The sequence below is a fragment of the Elgaria multicarinata genome, chromosome 4 (genome assembly GCF_023053635.1).
Source record: "Elgaria multicarinata webbii isolate HBS135686 ecotype San Diego chromosome 4, rElgMul1.1.pri, whole genome shotgun sequence".
NCBI classification, from domain to species: Eukaryota; Metazoa; Chordata; class Lepidosauria; order Squamata; family Anguidae; genus Elgaria; species Elgaria multicarinata.
In genome coordinates, this window is record NC_086174.1 from 101,238,958 (window position 1) to 101,252,399 (window position 13,442).

A 13,442-nucleotide genomic window follows, 5' to 3' on the forward strand; every position below is an offset into this window, starting at 1 on the left:
CATATCAAGGTACACGCAAGCATAGCATGGCCAAGAACCAGTCTTCTATTGCTAATTTCGAAGGGATAGCTTTGGAGAAGATAATGAAGGAAGTAAAGGCTGGCAGGGTTTTGGGCCTTTTCCCATGCTTGCTTTTGCCTTTCCTTCGGGTATCGCCCCTAGGTATTGTGCCAAAGAAGGCTCCAGGGGAATACCGTCTTATTCATAACCTGTCCTACCCTAAGGGCGGCTCAGTTAATGATGCCATCCCACATGAACTTTGCACAGTGCACTACGCATCATTCGACAGTGCTGTTCGAATGGTTAGGTGCTGTGGAAACGGGGCTTTAATGGGGAAGTGTGATATAAAATCTGCCTTCCGTCTCTCCAAACACACAAGTGTGGTGGGAAAAAGGGGGCAGGATTATCCGACCCCCTGTTTCAGCAGAGTGGCTCGCCCTGGGGTCAAACTAGTTGCCTGAAGATTTAAGATTAATTCCCACACGGTCACGCACAGATCCATGGAGGGGAGAATCGCCATGCGTAAATAAAGAGGCCCTATTTAATCCCATACTCTGTTGTCCATGTTTTATTTCTATAACTTCCTTCTCCGTTCGCAAAAGGAGTGTCACAAAATTCACTTTGTTGTGTTCTATGTGTGCTACTGATATCTGGTACTCCACCTGGTGAATTTATAAGCAATCACCACGACACAGTTGTTTATATCTAACCTTCCTCTTGAAGGTTCCTTCTCCCTCAACTGCCATTCTGCTAGCCCTGTTAAAAGGATTATTTTCCCTCTCTTCCTTCCCCCACTTCCTTTTTCCTTGTGTGTTGTGTAGGCAGGCTCTGTCTTGTTTAACTGATTATATGCAAGCCACTCTGAGAATGTTTTTGGCTGAAGAGCAGCATAAAGCTACTTCAACTAACTAACTAACTAACTAAATGATGTTTTGTTGTTTGTTGTTTATTCGTTCAGTCGTTTCCGACTCTTCGTGACTTCATGGACCAGCCCACGCCAGAGCTTTCTGTCGGCTGTCGCCAGCCCCAGCTTCCCCAAGGTCAAGTCTGTCACCTCCAGAATATCATCCATCCATCTTGCCCTTGGTCGGCCCCCCTTCCTTTTGCCTTCCACTTTCCCTAGCATCAGCCTCTTCTCCAGGGTATTCTGTCTTCTCGTTATGTGACCAAAGTACTTCAGTTTTGCCTTTAATACCATTCCCTCAAGTGAGCAGTCTGGCTTTATTTCCTGGAGTATGGACTGGTTTGATCTTCTTGCAGTCCACGGCACTCTCAGAATTTTCCTCCAACACCACAGTTCAAAAGCAACTATCCCAATCTGATGTCCTCCAGATGTTTTCAGCTTCAATTCCCATCAGTCCCAGTCACCATGGCTAATGATTAGGAATTCTAGGATTTGAAGTCCAAAACAGATGGAGGGTACCAGGATGGAAAGACCACAGGAGAGGTTAATTACATATGGTCTTGGGACCAGATTAATCCTTCCTCCGTGGACTGACCCAGCAGGCCAGATGGCATCAGGGGCAGGGCCTCATAACTGAAGCCCCACCACTCCCATGAAGTCATACACCCCCTTAAAAAACAAATCTGCATGCAATGAAAGGGATTTTGCCAGAACTTGCAGGAGCGGAGTTAGGCTGCTTTTTCTCACGCTGCTCACGCCCCAATCAGCTCAATGTTATATGGAATTTTAGGCTCAGTCTGCACATGCTGAAGAATGATGTGGTAGAGGCTGATGTAAAATAGACTGGGGTAGGCAATGTGCTAGCACACCAATGAACAACCAGGCACCTTTCTTAGCACTTGCTAAGGTGCCCTAATCATCCCACTTGGGGTGCTGCTGCTGCTGCTGAAAAGTGTGGGTTCAAAGCAGTTGTTTAGTGGGGTGAGGCTCAGACCCCACCTCTGCTTTCTACTCAATCTTTTAGACAGATTACTTGTCCTTTGCCATGCCTCTCAAGGCAGCCATTTTATGGTGGTGCCCAGGACAATATCTCAGATTGCCAAATGTGCCCACAGTCCAAAAAGACTGCCTACCTCTAAAGTAGACCATGCCTTTTTAGACTGAAATACTATGCTTTTACTGCAAACAAAAACTGAACAACAAAGCAAACTCCCTAGTACATCAGGAGCAAAGGTTCTAGTTCTGGCTACTCCCTACCATGCTAGTTTCCTATGCAAAACTATGATCTACCACCTGCAGTCTGAATTGATACCCCACCAGAGCTCTACATTCTCATTTCCGTCTTATCCTGCTGGATATGTGAAACATCAGGCTTTATTTTACATGTGGCCGGGCATTAAAAACAGGTGTCCGAGTGGAGCTATGATGAGCCCTGGCACAAATTAAGCCTTGATGTGTGCTGAAGCAATCAAAAACCTACTTTAGAATGTACTGAACACCACAGGAATCCACTCAACTAATAATTGCACACCGATTCAGTCATTGGTATTGGCTACAAATGCCAGTGTATTACATAGAAAATTGGTTGGAGTTTCTTATACATTATTTTAAAACATGTCTAGGACTCATACTATTCTAATAACATGCATTATTTCTGCTTGTGCCAAAATGCATAGCTTCACAGGAGTTGGCCTTAGGATGATAAAAACTAGAGCTGTTCCAATAATTTTGGCCAAGTTTTTCGGCCATTTGTGTGTTGCTGGGTGGGGGCTGTAAGTAGGGGGAGAAGCAGGAGATAAAATTGTGACAGGAATTGGAGGATTGGGTATAACTTTAATGATTAATATTCTGAGGTGACCAAGGGATGTAGGTGTCCTTCATTGTAACATCCTGGCCAGGATGCTTCTTGAAATGTGAAGCTTGAATATAACACATTCTGAGTTGCTGTGGTCGAATTCTCAGTTCTAAGAACTTTCTTCTATGGTCTATACAGGCTTCTAAATGTCATGGATTGTGATCTAAGCAACAAAACATGAACATACATGCAAGGAAAATGTATATGTGTTTGGAAGCAGCATGTACCATGTACACGAAGTACAATCATGTACCACCGTGGAGTTTCAAATTTTCCTTTAAAACCCTGGAGAGCTGCTTCCACTCAGTATAAACCAATCCTCCCCAACCTGGGATAGATCTACACTATTGCGTTAGAGTGGTACTGAAGCGCACTGCTAACTGTTGGGGCCTGTGACACATTCCGTTTTCCACTTTCGTAGTGTCATTTCCTGCTTTTTATTCCACATTTTCCAAAATACTGCAACAAATTTAATTGTATAAATGTGCAAGAGGGATATAGTGTTATCATGATGGAATTGTAATTATATGACACAAGGTGTAGATCTGGCCCAGTATCCTCCAGGTATGTTGGATTAGAATGCCCATCATCTCCAGATAGTCTAACCATGCTGACTAAGGATGATAAAAGCTGTAGTCCAACACACCCGGAGAGCATTAGGTTGTGGAAAGTGGGTGCAGATAATACTGAGCTTGTTGGATTAATGGTTTAACTCTGTATAAGCAGGTTCACATTCATTTTCAGGCACAATTCAATTTAATTTATAAAGCTGTGTATGATCTAAGGCCAGTAATAGTCATTTCCCTCAATACAATTGAGCCCATCACTCCCAATGTTGTTTCATGGGTTTCAAACTGTGAAAAAAGTCCATTAACCTTTGGAAATGCAGACTAGCAATGTAGCGATCTGGTAGGTTTCCAGAAGTGGTATGCAATATTATCTTGGTATTGGTACAAATCTGCCCTATAACATTTAGGTTAATACCCAGCTGGAAATTTGTACTGTGCATGTTTTTAATTATGAGTTTTAACTATGAAAATTCACACAAACATCCTATTTGGGTAGGTGGTAGTGCAGACCAGGTCCTCTTTTTAGACAAATTTACTTTGTGTGTGACATTTTAGAAGGTTTTGAACGTGCTATGAAAGCCCTGTCCTGAATGCTCAAGCAGTGAAATGGAAGATTTACCGATGATCCACAATATTCCCCTAGGCAATATTTCTAAGAAGAACTGCAGGACAGGACGATACAACTTTGCTGGCTATCACACAGCACTTATTTGCCAGCTGTGGCTGTTTATCAAGTGTAAAGAGTAAAGCCAGATCTATGTTTTCTCTGTGTTTAACTTCACTGACCAGCAGGAAAAACTACCTGAAACTTATTTAAGAGACTCTTTCCTGCTGCTGGTTGCCTAGTTGTCTCAGCCTATTATTTCACACCACTAATGTTGCTTACGAGATGTTCTGCGCATGTGACAGAGCATACAGATGGCATGGCCCAAGGGCTTCCAAATGCTACCAAAACCCTATATCATGCATTTACTAGGACTGTTCTTCTCTGTGCCTACAAAGGGGGGAATTTCTCAAACAGAGTATTTCATTTGTAGAATGAGGACCTATGTCAGGAATGCCAGTCTTGCAGCTGTCTTCCTTACAGATTCAGTCAAGAATAGGGATGGATGAGAAATTTGCTCCTTCGGTGTCCAGCTTACAGTCTTCCCTATCCCTCTCTTGTCTATTCCTCTTACACCATTTGTATCCCTCTTGTCTGTCCTACACCATTTGTACTGCAGCCTCTGCAACTTGGACTCCCTGCTTGTCCCTGGCATCCTGCCACCCACCCATTTCTGGAATGCCATAATCATATACAGGTGGAGCAACATTGAACCCAGTGGGGCTAACTTCTGAATAAACATGTATGCACTATTAGTGTGATTTGTCTTGAAAACAAATAACCCAATGTTTAGGCTGAACATATGAAAAGGAGGACAGGGATCCTTTATCTTTAACAGTTGTATACAAAAGGGAATTTCAGCAGGTGTCAATTGTATGTATGCAATACCTGGTGAAATTCCCTCTTCTTCGCAACAGTTAATGCTGCAGGAGCCCTGCCCTCTTGACCAGATAAAAAAGAGGGCAGGACTCCTGCAGGTTTAACTGTGGCGAAGAAGGAATTTCACCCAGTGCTGCATGTATACAAATGACACCTGTTGAAACCCCCTTTTCGATACTACTGTTAAAGATACAGGAGCTCTGTCCTCCTTTCTATATGGTCACCCTACTTAACCAAACTTCAGCTGAAGTTTGTGATCGAAGTTCACACTTCAAAAATGTATAGAATACTACATATCATCTGTTTCAAAGCCCTCTGAATCACCCTGATTTGCCTCGAATTTGGGATTCAGATTCAAACTGATGCACAGCCCTAATTCGTATGCATGCAACACTTGCTAAAATTCCCTCTTCGTCACAACAGTTAAAGCTCCAGGAACCCTGCCCTCTTGACCAGATACAAAAGAGAGCACATTCCATTGGTGGGTGGAGGCAAAGGGGTCAGGGCTAAAATACCAAGAATACCATCTTATTTTAGCTGAAGGTGCATAATGCCAATAACTATGCCTTAAGTGAGGCATTGCAACTGTTTAGAATGGGAAGAAAACCATGAAAAAACCAGGAAACCACCAAATAGTTAGGGGACTCATTTGGGGTCAGGGGGAAAGTGCAAGCCATCTGTGGAGCCTCAGATGACCATATTGGGATCCCAGGTGGTCCAGATTTGGCCCATGCACCTGAAGTTCGACACTGCTGATGTTTATGGAGCTCCAGTATAGAAGATAAACCGCAAATCCTTTCCTAGTTCAACAATGGACCAACACTTGGTGATAATGCTTTTCCCTTTTCTGTCTGTCAAGGAAGCAGGGCAGCGGATTCCGTTATTACTACAGCAAGTTGGACCGTTTTAGGTATGGGTTTGTTTTATTAATTGTGACACAAAATACTCACGTAAAAATGACCTTGGGAAGCCCTGAAGAAAAAAGAGGATTTGAAATTGTTCTTGCTTCTAGTTACAGATATTCCATCCACCTTCATTAACGGCAAACTAGTTTTCAAGTTGAGAAGATTTTGATACCTAATCCTTTTTTCTTTCTTGTATTTTTCCTCGTTCTGCTCCTTTATATGCGACAAGCAGTCCAAATAAGCTATCCCTGGGCGCAGAAGCTTAGCAAAATATGTTTGTCAGGTGAGTAGTCCCTCACTCTCACAGCTCCCATTCCATCAAATGATTGCAGTAACAAAAGCGCTGAGAGAAAGAAAGAATTATCCAAATCAACACAGGCCTGACAGGGAGGACTTAACATACAAATAAAGCATAGGAAGGCTTGAAAAATAATCATTAGCAATCAGAGACAAATAAAGTAGTACTTCAAACTACAGCTGTTGCCAGGGGATAGGTGACAACTATTATATTCCCTGCAGCCCACACCTAAGTCACTTAGGCAATTAAGCATATTTCCTCTTTGGACTTTACATTTTTCTGAGGTACTTAGTATCATGAAAGAATGTGCTAAGCAAAGCAACCCTCGGGATCTATCAAAGGTCTTTATGTGTCAATTACTGTGTATTACTGTAAACAACAGAGCTTCTAGTGATCACCGGTGTGTTTCTAGATCTCTTTTATTTTTGGAACTGAGAAGTACACTGATTATTCCCATTTATAAAAGGCACAAGTGCATTTCTACCCATATAACTTATGCAAGAAATGAACACTCCCAGCCCTATACCAGCAGCCAGTAAAGATAATCAGAATGTCATCTAGGTCAAAATGTGAGGGCATTCTATGTAAAGACAGCAAGTGAATTAAAATGTGCCTCCCTTCTTGCTCCTCCACCAGCCTTCCTGCATTCCTTGCTGTAAAGAAAAACTAGGTGCACCACAAGGAGACATGTGGAGGAATAGGAAGAGAACAGAGGTGGCTTTATCCTGCTTCTGTCCTTCAGAATATTCAAAGCTATATGCAACATTTCTGGATGAGGAACTGGCAACTATAGAAGTCAAACAAAACATGAAGGCAAGCATTCTAATTAAGAATTATGTTTAAATTCAGTTACTTTTTAAAAAATAATAATACTCCAAATCTATTTTATTGTATGTAGTGCTTTGAGTAAAAATAAATAAAAATCCCAACCCTATTCCTTGGAGGCATCAGTATCTTTTCCCCCCTCTCCCCTGCATGTGAAGTTCGTCAAGAGGTGTCAGAAGCAGCAAAGTGTTGGTGCTTGCCTGACCTCCAGGGGCAGGGAGTTCCAAAGGCTCTTCTCCTGGTGGACTCCAATTGGGCCATAGGTCCATGTGGAACAACCAGGTGCATGCCTTCTAGTGACCAGGCTTGTTGGCAAGGAAGAAGGCACTCTTAAAGGTGTCCTGATACCAACACACTAAAATTTGCAAATTTCTTCATAAATGTGACAGAAGGAACTTGAGATTTTTTAAAAAAAACAATTGTTGAAAAAACTGAAACTGGCAGATTTATTCATTCAGGCCCAGGGCTTTGAGTGCTGGGTTTGTGTTTTCAACCATAGACCTCTTCAGGTGATCAGAATAGGAGGACAATCAACACACAAGAAGGGGAAGCATGCTAGCACTGTCCCCCTACCGTTGCTGTTGTAGCACTGTATGTGTGGAGGGTGACTTTGTGAAGAGGACAACCTCCTGTACCCATGGGGCTCTCCACATGATTGAGATTTTCCAGCCTTCTGTATTGCATGAAGAAGCCCCCATGGATAGAGGAGGCTCTCTGCATGTAGAGGAAGATGAAATGGGTGACAAAGGAAGGGGTAAGGCTAGAGCACTGCCACTCCTGGCATGTTGCTTGTCCTCCTTTTTTGAACATCTGCAGAGGGCTCCTGTTAGCGCCAAACAGCATTTCTATCTCTCTTTTTCCTGACAGGCTCGTCATCTTTAACAGGTACATTGCAGGAAGTTATAACACAGTTCTCACCATACTGGAAATAGCTGAACCTATTGAGTTGGTCCAGTACAGATGAGTGAGAATCTTGTTTTGATTCAAGAATTTACCAAAATTTGCAAAAGCTTCTCATTCAGATCAGAAAGCATTTGATATGGAGAGGAAAGCAAAGCTGCCAAATTCATCCATCCACCCCTAGTCCAGATGTGATAATCCTGGACCAATAAACCAATGGTTTATCAGCCCAGAATTGAGCCTTGTGGCTCCAGGCTCCATCTTCATCCCTCTCCTTCTCTTAACCCCCTTTTATGTTTTGCTTCAATGAAGAAACCTTAAGTTTCTTAAACCACACCTTTCCAGTTCATACATTACAGGAAACTGTGCTTTCAGAAGCTAAGATAATTTTGTAGAAGCCAGGTGCTGAAGGGAATGAGAGAAGAGGAAGGCAAGAGAGGCCCATTTCATGGTTTATCAGACTAGAATTCTTATTTATTTATTATCTATTTAATGCATTTGTATTCCACCTTTCTGTCAAGGCAGCCAGGCAGATTACCATTTTTAAATACAAAAACAAAGAAAGAAACTTTAACAAAGAGAAACAAAGTTCTGAATATAGTCTTCTCAGTCCTTGCACCTTAACTTCAGTTTTTGTCAGCTGTATATTGTTGAGTACTATTGGTACTTTGTTGTCCTCTGAAGCCATGGATGGCCCCCTCATGAGCTGATGGCTCCCCAGCCTGGTCTTTTCCTCTTCTGCCTTCCCTCAAAGCATGCATAAGATGACCATGTGAAAAGGAGGTCAGGGCTCCTGTATCTTTAACAGTGGCCTAGGAAAGGGAATTTCAGCAGGTGTCATTTGTATGCATGCAGCACCTGATAAAATTCCCTCTTCATCAAAACAGTTAAAGTACAGGAGCTATACTAGAGTGACCAGATACAAAAGAGGGCAGGGCACCTGCAGCTTTAACTGTTGTGATGAAGAGGAAATTTCACCAGGTTCTCCATATATACAAATGACACCTGCTGAAATTCCCTTTTCAGTATAACTGTTAAAGATACAGGAGCCCTGTCCTCCTTTTTATATGGTCACCCTAAGCATGCAAGTCTTAGCTAGCCTCAGTGAAGGTGGGGGAGGGGCTACCCCAACTGTCATCTCAGGTCATTGATGCTCTTACATCTGAACCAAGCTTTTGAGATACCCTAGGAATCTGACAGATACAAAAGTAAAAGGTATTTTGAATTCCAAACATTTCTTCTGAATTCCAGGGCTCAGCCTTGAAACTTGTGATGCAATAATGAAGCAGAGCAGGCCTCTCAACTTATCAGAATGCTTTTTCAGCTTGGGATTGGCAGGCTAACTTTCCACATTTGCCAGCAGCTTGAGCCACTGTACATCTCATTTTAAAAATTCACCACTGTCTGTTCCTGACCCCTGTAGGTCCCACCTACCGCCTAATTCGAAATCAGATCTTTCAACACCCACGGTTGCTGCCCTTTCAAACTTTTCTCGGCAGCCTGGGGATCTAGAGCAAGCCTTTAAATAAAATAAAAGAAAACCTAATAGAGAAATTTGCAGAAAGAAAGCCATACTCCGTTACATTCGCCTAATTCCACGTTGTGTTCTTATACATAATACTTTTGTTGCTTTCTTTGTTTGTTTGTATGTCACCATTGTAACTAAAATCATTGGTTGCTGGCAATGTAAGAGTTTTCCTTTAATTATCCTAAATACTTTTTAAAAAATTTACTGACACTTTTTGTGCTTGACAAAAGTTAGCATTGTTGACAGATCTCTATACAATACAGGATTAATTCCTGTTATTATGCATTGTTAGGAGTTTTAGACTTTCCTAAATGAGCGCTTTCTGACACTGTGTGCATTGATAGAAAAAGTAAAAGCAAACAATAAAGGTTCTAAAAACAGTCTCCCTTTCATGTCTCTCTTTCAACTTAAGAATATTTAGCACAATTTGAACACTGCCTGCTGTTTGGGGACTATCCAGCTTTATACATATGGAAATCTTTTTTTGAAAAAAGATCTAAACAAAGCAGACTTAATACACCACAAATCAATTCAGGTAATAGAACCAAACTGGTCAACGACAGAAGAAAAGGAAGTACATCCCCATCAAATTGCTGGCATTTGTTTTCCTCTGTGAATTGCCCTTTGGTGGATTTGTGCATTGACCAGGAAAGGGATACAACTGAAAATGATCTTTTCATGTCCTTTTAAAATGATAAAAATAAGAAAGTCTCCAGGTGGTCTTTTTTCATAAATCTCTTTTAAGCTTAGGGGCTACCCTGCATGGTGCTCTGACAGGCCGACAATAAAGAAGTGCTTATGATGGTCCTGAGGGGGGTTGTTCTAAAGCTTTCCCCTACTGTTAAGCAGTAAATCAGGGACTGACAGGATTCCTCACCTGCCACCTCCTGCCAGGGTGACATTAAATCTACACTATACACTCTAATCTCCTTCTCACCACCAGAATCAGGAGGAGAAGGGGAAAGCCAGTTTGAGATATCTTGATTCCAAGGTCTCTTGGTAATCGCAAGATCGGCTTGTCTGTTTGGCCTACTGCATTGTTGCAATATAAACAGGTCTGGAAAAATAAATAAAAGTGAAGCGTCTTTGAAGGATTTCCCTATTGCCTTTTCATATTTTTTTTTGAACATTCATATCTAGGTAGGCAGCAGCGTGGTGAGTGTAGGTCACATGACACTCGCCTGCTGGTAATACAATGAGAACTCTGGTCCCAATAGGAAAGAATGAAGGTGATAATCGAAGTGGGTATTACGCACAGAGTATGGCCAAAAATAACACATGTTTCATGGGTTGGATCCTGGATCTGCCTTCTGTGAGAAGAAGGGACTTTCTCCAAATGGAAGGGTTCCACTTGCAGAATGTCCCTCCGTCCACTTTTTAGTGATTTCCTTCCTTTCCTCTCACTCCATAACTCAACCCTGACTCTCCGTATAGCATTTCCAGAGGATTGGAGGGGCTGCCATGGGGAGGGGGAGGAGGAGGGGGGAATCTAATATTGTCAGCACAGTTGATCCGGCATAAATCTGGATCCAATCCCTTGCATTTGGAGTTAGTGAAAGGGATGGATGTGGTTTTTTACATGTGCACTTTCTCTACATAGATATGCTTCTATGCAGACACACATAACAGTCGAAGGCATTGCCAAGCTCATAGTAACCCATTGTTCACATTTTGCTTGTCATGTTTTCCTGGTTAGCTTATGTAGAAAACAGACAAAGCTTCACAGAATTATACACTGAAGTTGGTGAAATCTCACCACCCAGGGAGACAGGTCCAAGGGAAGCAATTACTATGCACTGCAGCTGAAGAGAGAAGCTAGGTGCTGTGATGATCATAGCTTTACCAAGCAGCCCCGACCCAGTTTCTTCCTTTGTCCCTTAATGCAGGGGTAGCCGATATAACAGCTCTCCGGGCCGGTTTTGCAGCCCCCACTTCTCCTGTGCCACTGCCAGTCCTGAATTTGCTGCCGTGGTGCCAAGGCATGTGGGGAACATGGACCTTGAACAGAAGCAGAGTTGTGCTTGGGAAAGCTTCCTAGGAGACCAACCTTGCTTCAAAAGAAGGTGTAATGAGTTTGTTAGTAAACAGAAAGATGGACTTCACAGAGGACTAGACAGAGTTCCAAAATGCCGGTGGGTAGCCATATAGAGACCTGTGTATGTCTCTATATGACCCAAGCATTGGGAACCTGCAAGAAGGAGCCCCCAACCTTGTTTCTTCTGCTAGCTCTTGAGAGGGAGTGAGACATCTAGCAGAGGAGCCTCTAAGATCCAATCTACAAGCTTAGTGCTTCGGTTGCATTTCAAGAGGGAATACACATGTTACTGAATTGGAGGACTTTTGTGGCCCTAAAGCATGGCTTCTGTTTATCGTGGGGACCGCAATAGACACACAGATATAATTAGCTGGAAGGAGGGAGCTGCCTATTCATGATCAAAGCCCCACGGTGGCTACAAATCAGCGCTCTGTCAATTACATGACACAGCCTCAGATTCACAGCCAACACAGAGCTTAAAAAGTAGAGGGCTTACCCTGGCCAGATCTACATCAAGCACTTTGAAAACGTTTTGAAGACTGTATAGGGAGTGTGTCCTGGGCCCCAACAGTTGTCACTACTGTTATAAACCATTTTAAAGCAGCAGTGTAGATCCTGCCCCTGACTTTTTTGCTGGGAGCTCTTCTGCCATCTCAGCTTGCTCCATGACTGTTCCGCGGGGGGGGGGGGGGTGTTTCCAAGCAGATGGCAACTGGCAATTAGTTGCTACATTGGTCACTACCTTGTGAGTCCTCTTCCCTCCCCAGTAGCAAATAAAGTTGCCAGCCTGGCAGAACAGGCCAGTGCATGACATGAGGCTGTCTCCTCCCATACTTCCTAACTAAATGTTACCAGGAAAATGATGGAAACTAAACTACAGTGTTCTGTAGCAACCCTGTGATCTGGTTTCTCCTTAGCTGATATATTTCAATTCGTTGCATGGGAAATAAATAAAGAAATAGAAGTTGAATTTCTGATATTTTCAGAAGGTACATAGTTAAATGATGGAACTCGCTACCACAAGATGTAGTGATGGCCACCAATTTGGATGGCTTTAAAAGGGGGTTGGATAAATTCCTGGAGGGGAAGGCTAGCAATGGCTACTAGCCCTGATGGTTGAGTGCTATCTCCAGTATTTGAGGCAGTAAGTTGCTGGGGAACATGGGTGGGAGGATGCTGTTGAACAATGTCCTGCTTTGTTGGTCCCTGATCGACAGCTGGTTGGCCACTGTGTGAACAGTCTACTGGACTAGATGGACCCTCGTTCTGATCCAGCACAGCACTTCTTAGGTTCTTATGTACATAAAAAATGGTCTTCTGCAATTTAGAAACATGCAAAAGCAAATCGTGTGGCAGAGAGAAGCAAAAAAGTAATGGTAAATAAATGACTTTTTCATCTTTAGCTACTTTTTGGTCAAAGGTCAGTGTCCAGAGGCAAGGTATGATTCTTTATGTGATCAGTTCAGATGAATAACAGCAAGGTACTGTAGTACTAGAATTAAAGTGAGAAATGGACATTGATTCTTGCCTTTTCCATGTTATGCTTGACAAGTTAAGGCACCAGGGTGGCTTTTATAAACAGGAAGGACCTTAACACTTCTCTAGAGTCCTACCCAAACTGAGGATTTACTGTGAAGAAGATGAAAGCACATTAGATCTCTTGTGTTTCTGAGAGAACCTATCTAAAGCCCTTATAATCCTTTTATTTCCCACTGAATGAAGAGGAATTTATCTTGCACCATTTTAACCAGCCCAAAGAATGTCCTAAAGGGATGCTGGATGGTTGCAGTGTTCAATTTCCTCTGGGGTACAAATCCAATCTGTCAGTGCTGGCTCAATATCTTTTCCCTTAGAACATGGGTTTTTGGAATCTACTTTTTACTAGAACCCATGGCTGAGTGTGGACTAGAACCCGGATCTCCCAATTCCCAGTCCAACACTTCAGCCACTGCGCCACCCTGCCATGGCCTATAAGAATTGTATCTCCCTCTGTAGGCTTCCTGATCTTGAATGTTTGTACTTTGTGTTGGGTACTCAGGACAGATTAGGGTTTCTACTGGTACACTGGCAACACTGCTGCCCTTCAGTCTACCTGCCTGAAATGAAGGAGGTGGTCTCGGATTTGTTGTCAGAAATCTTT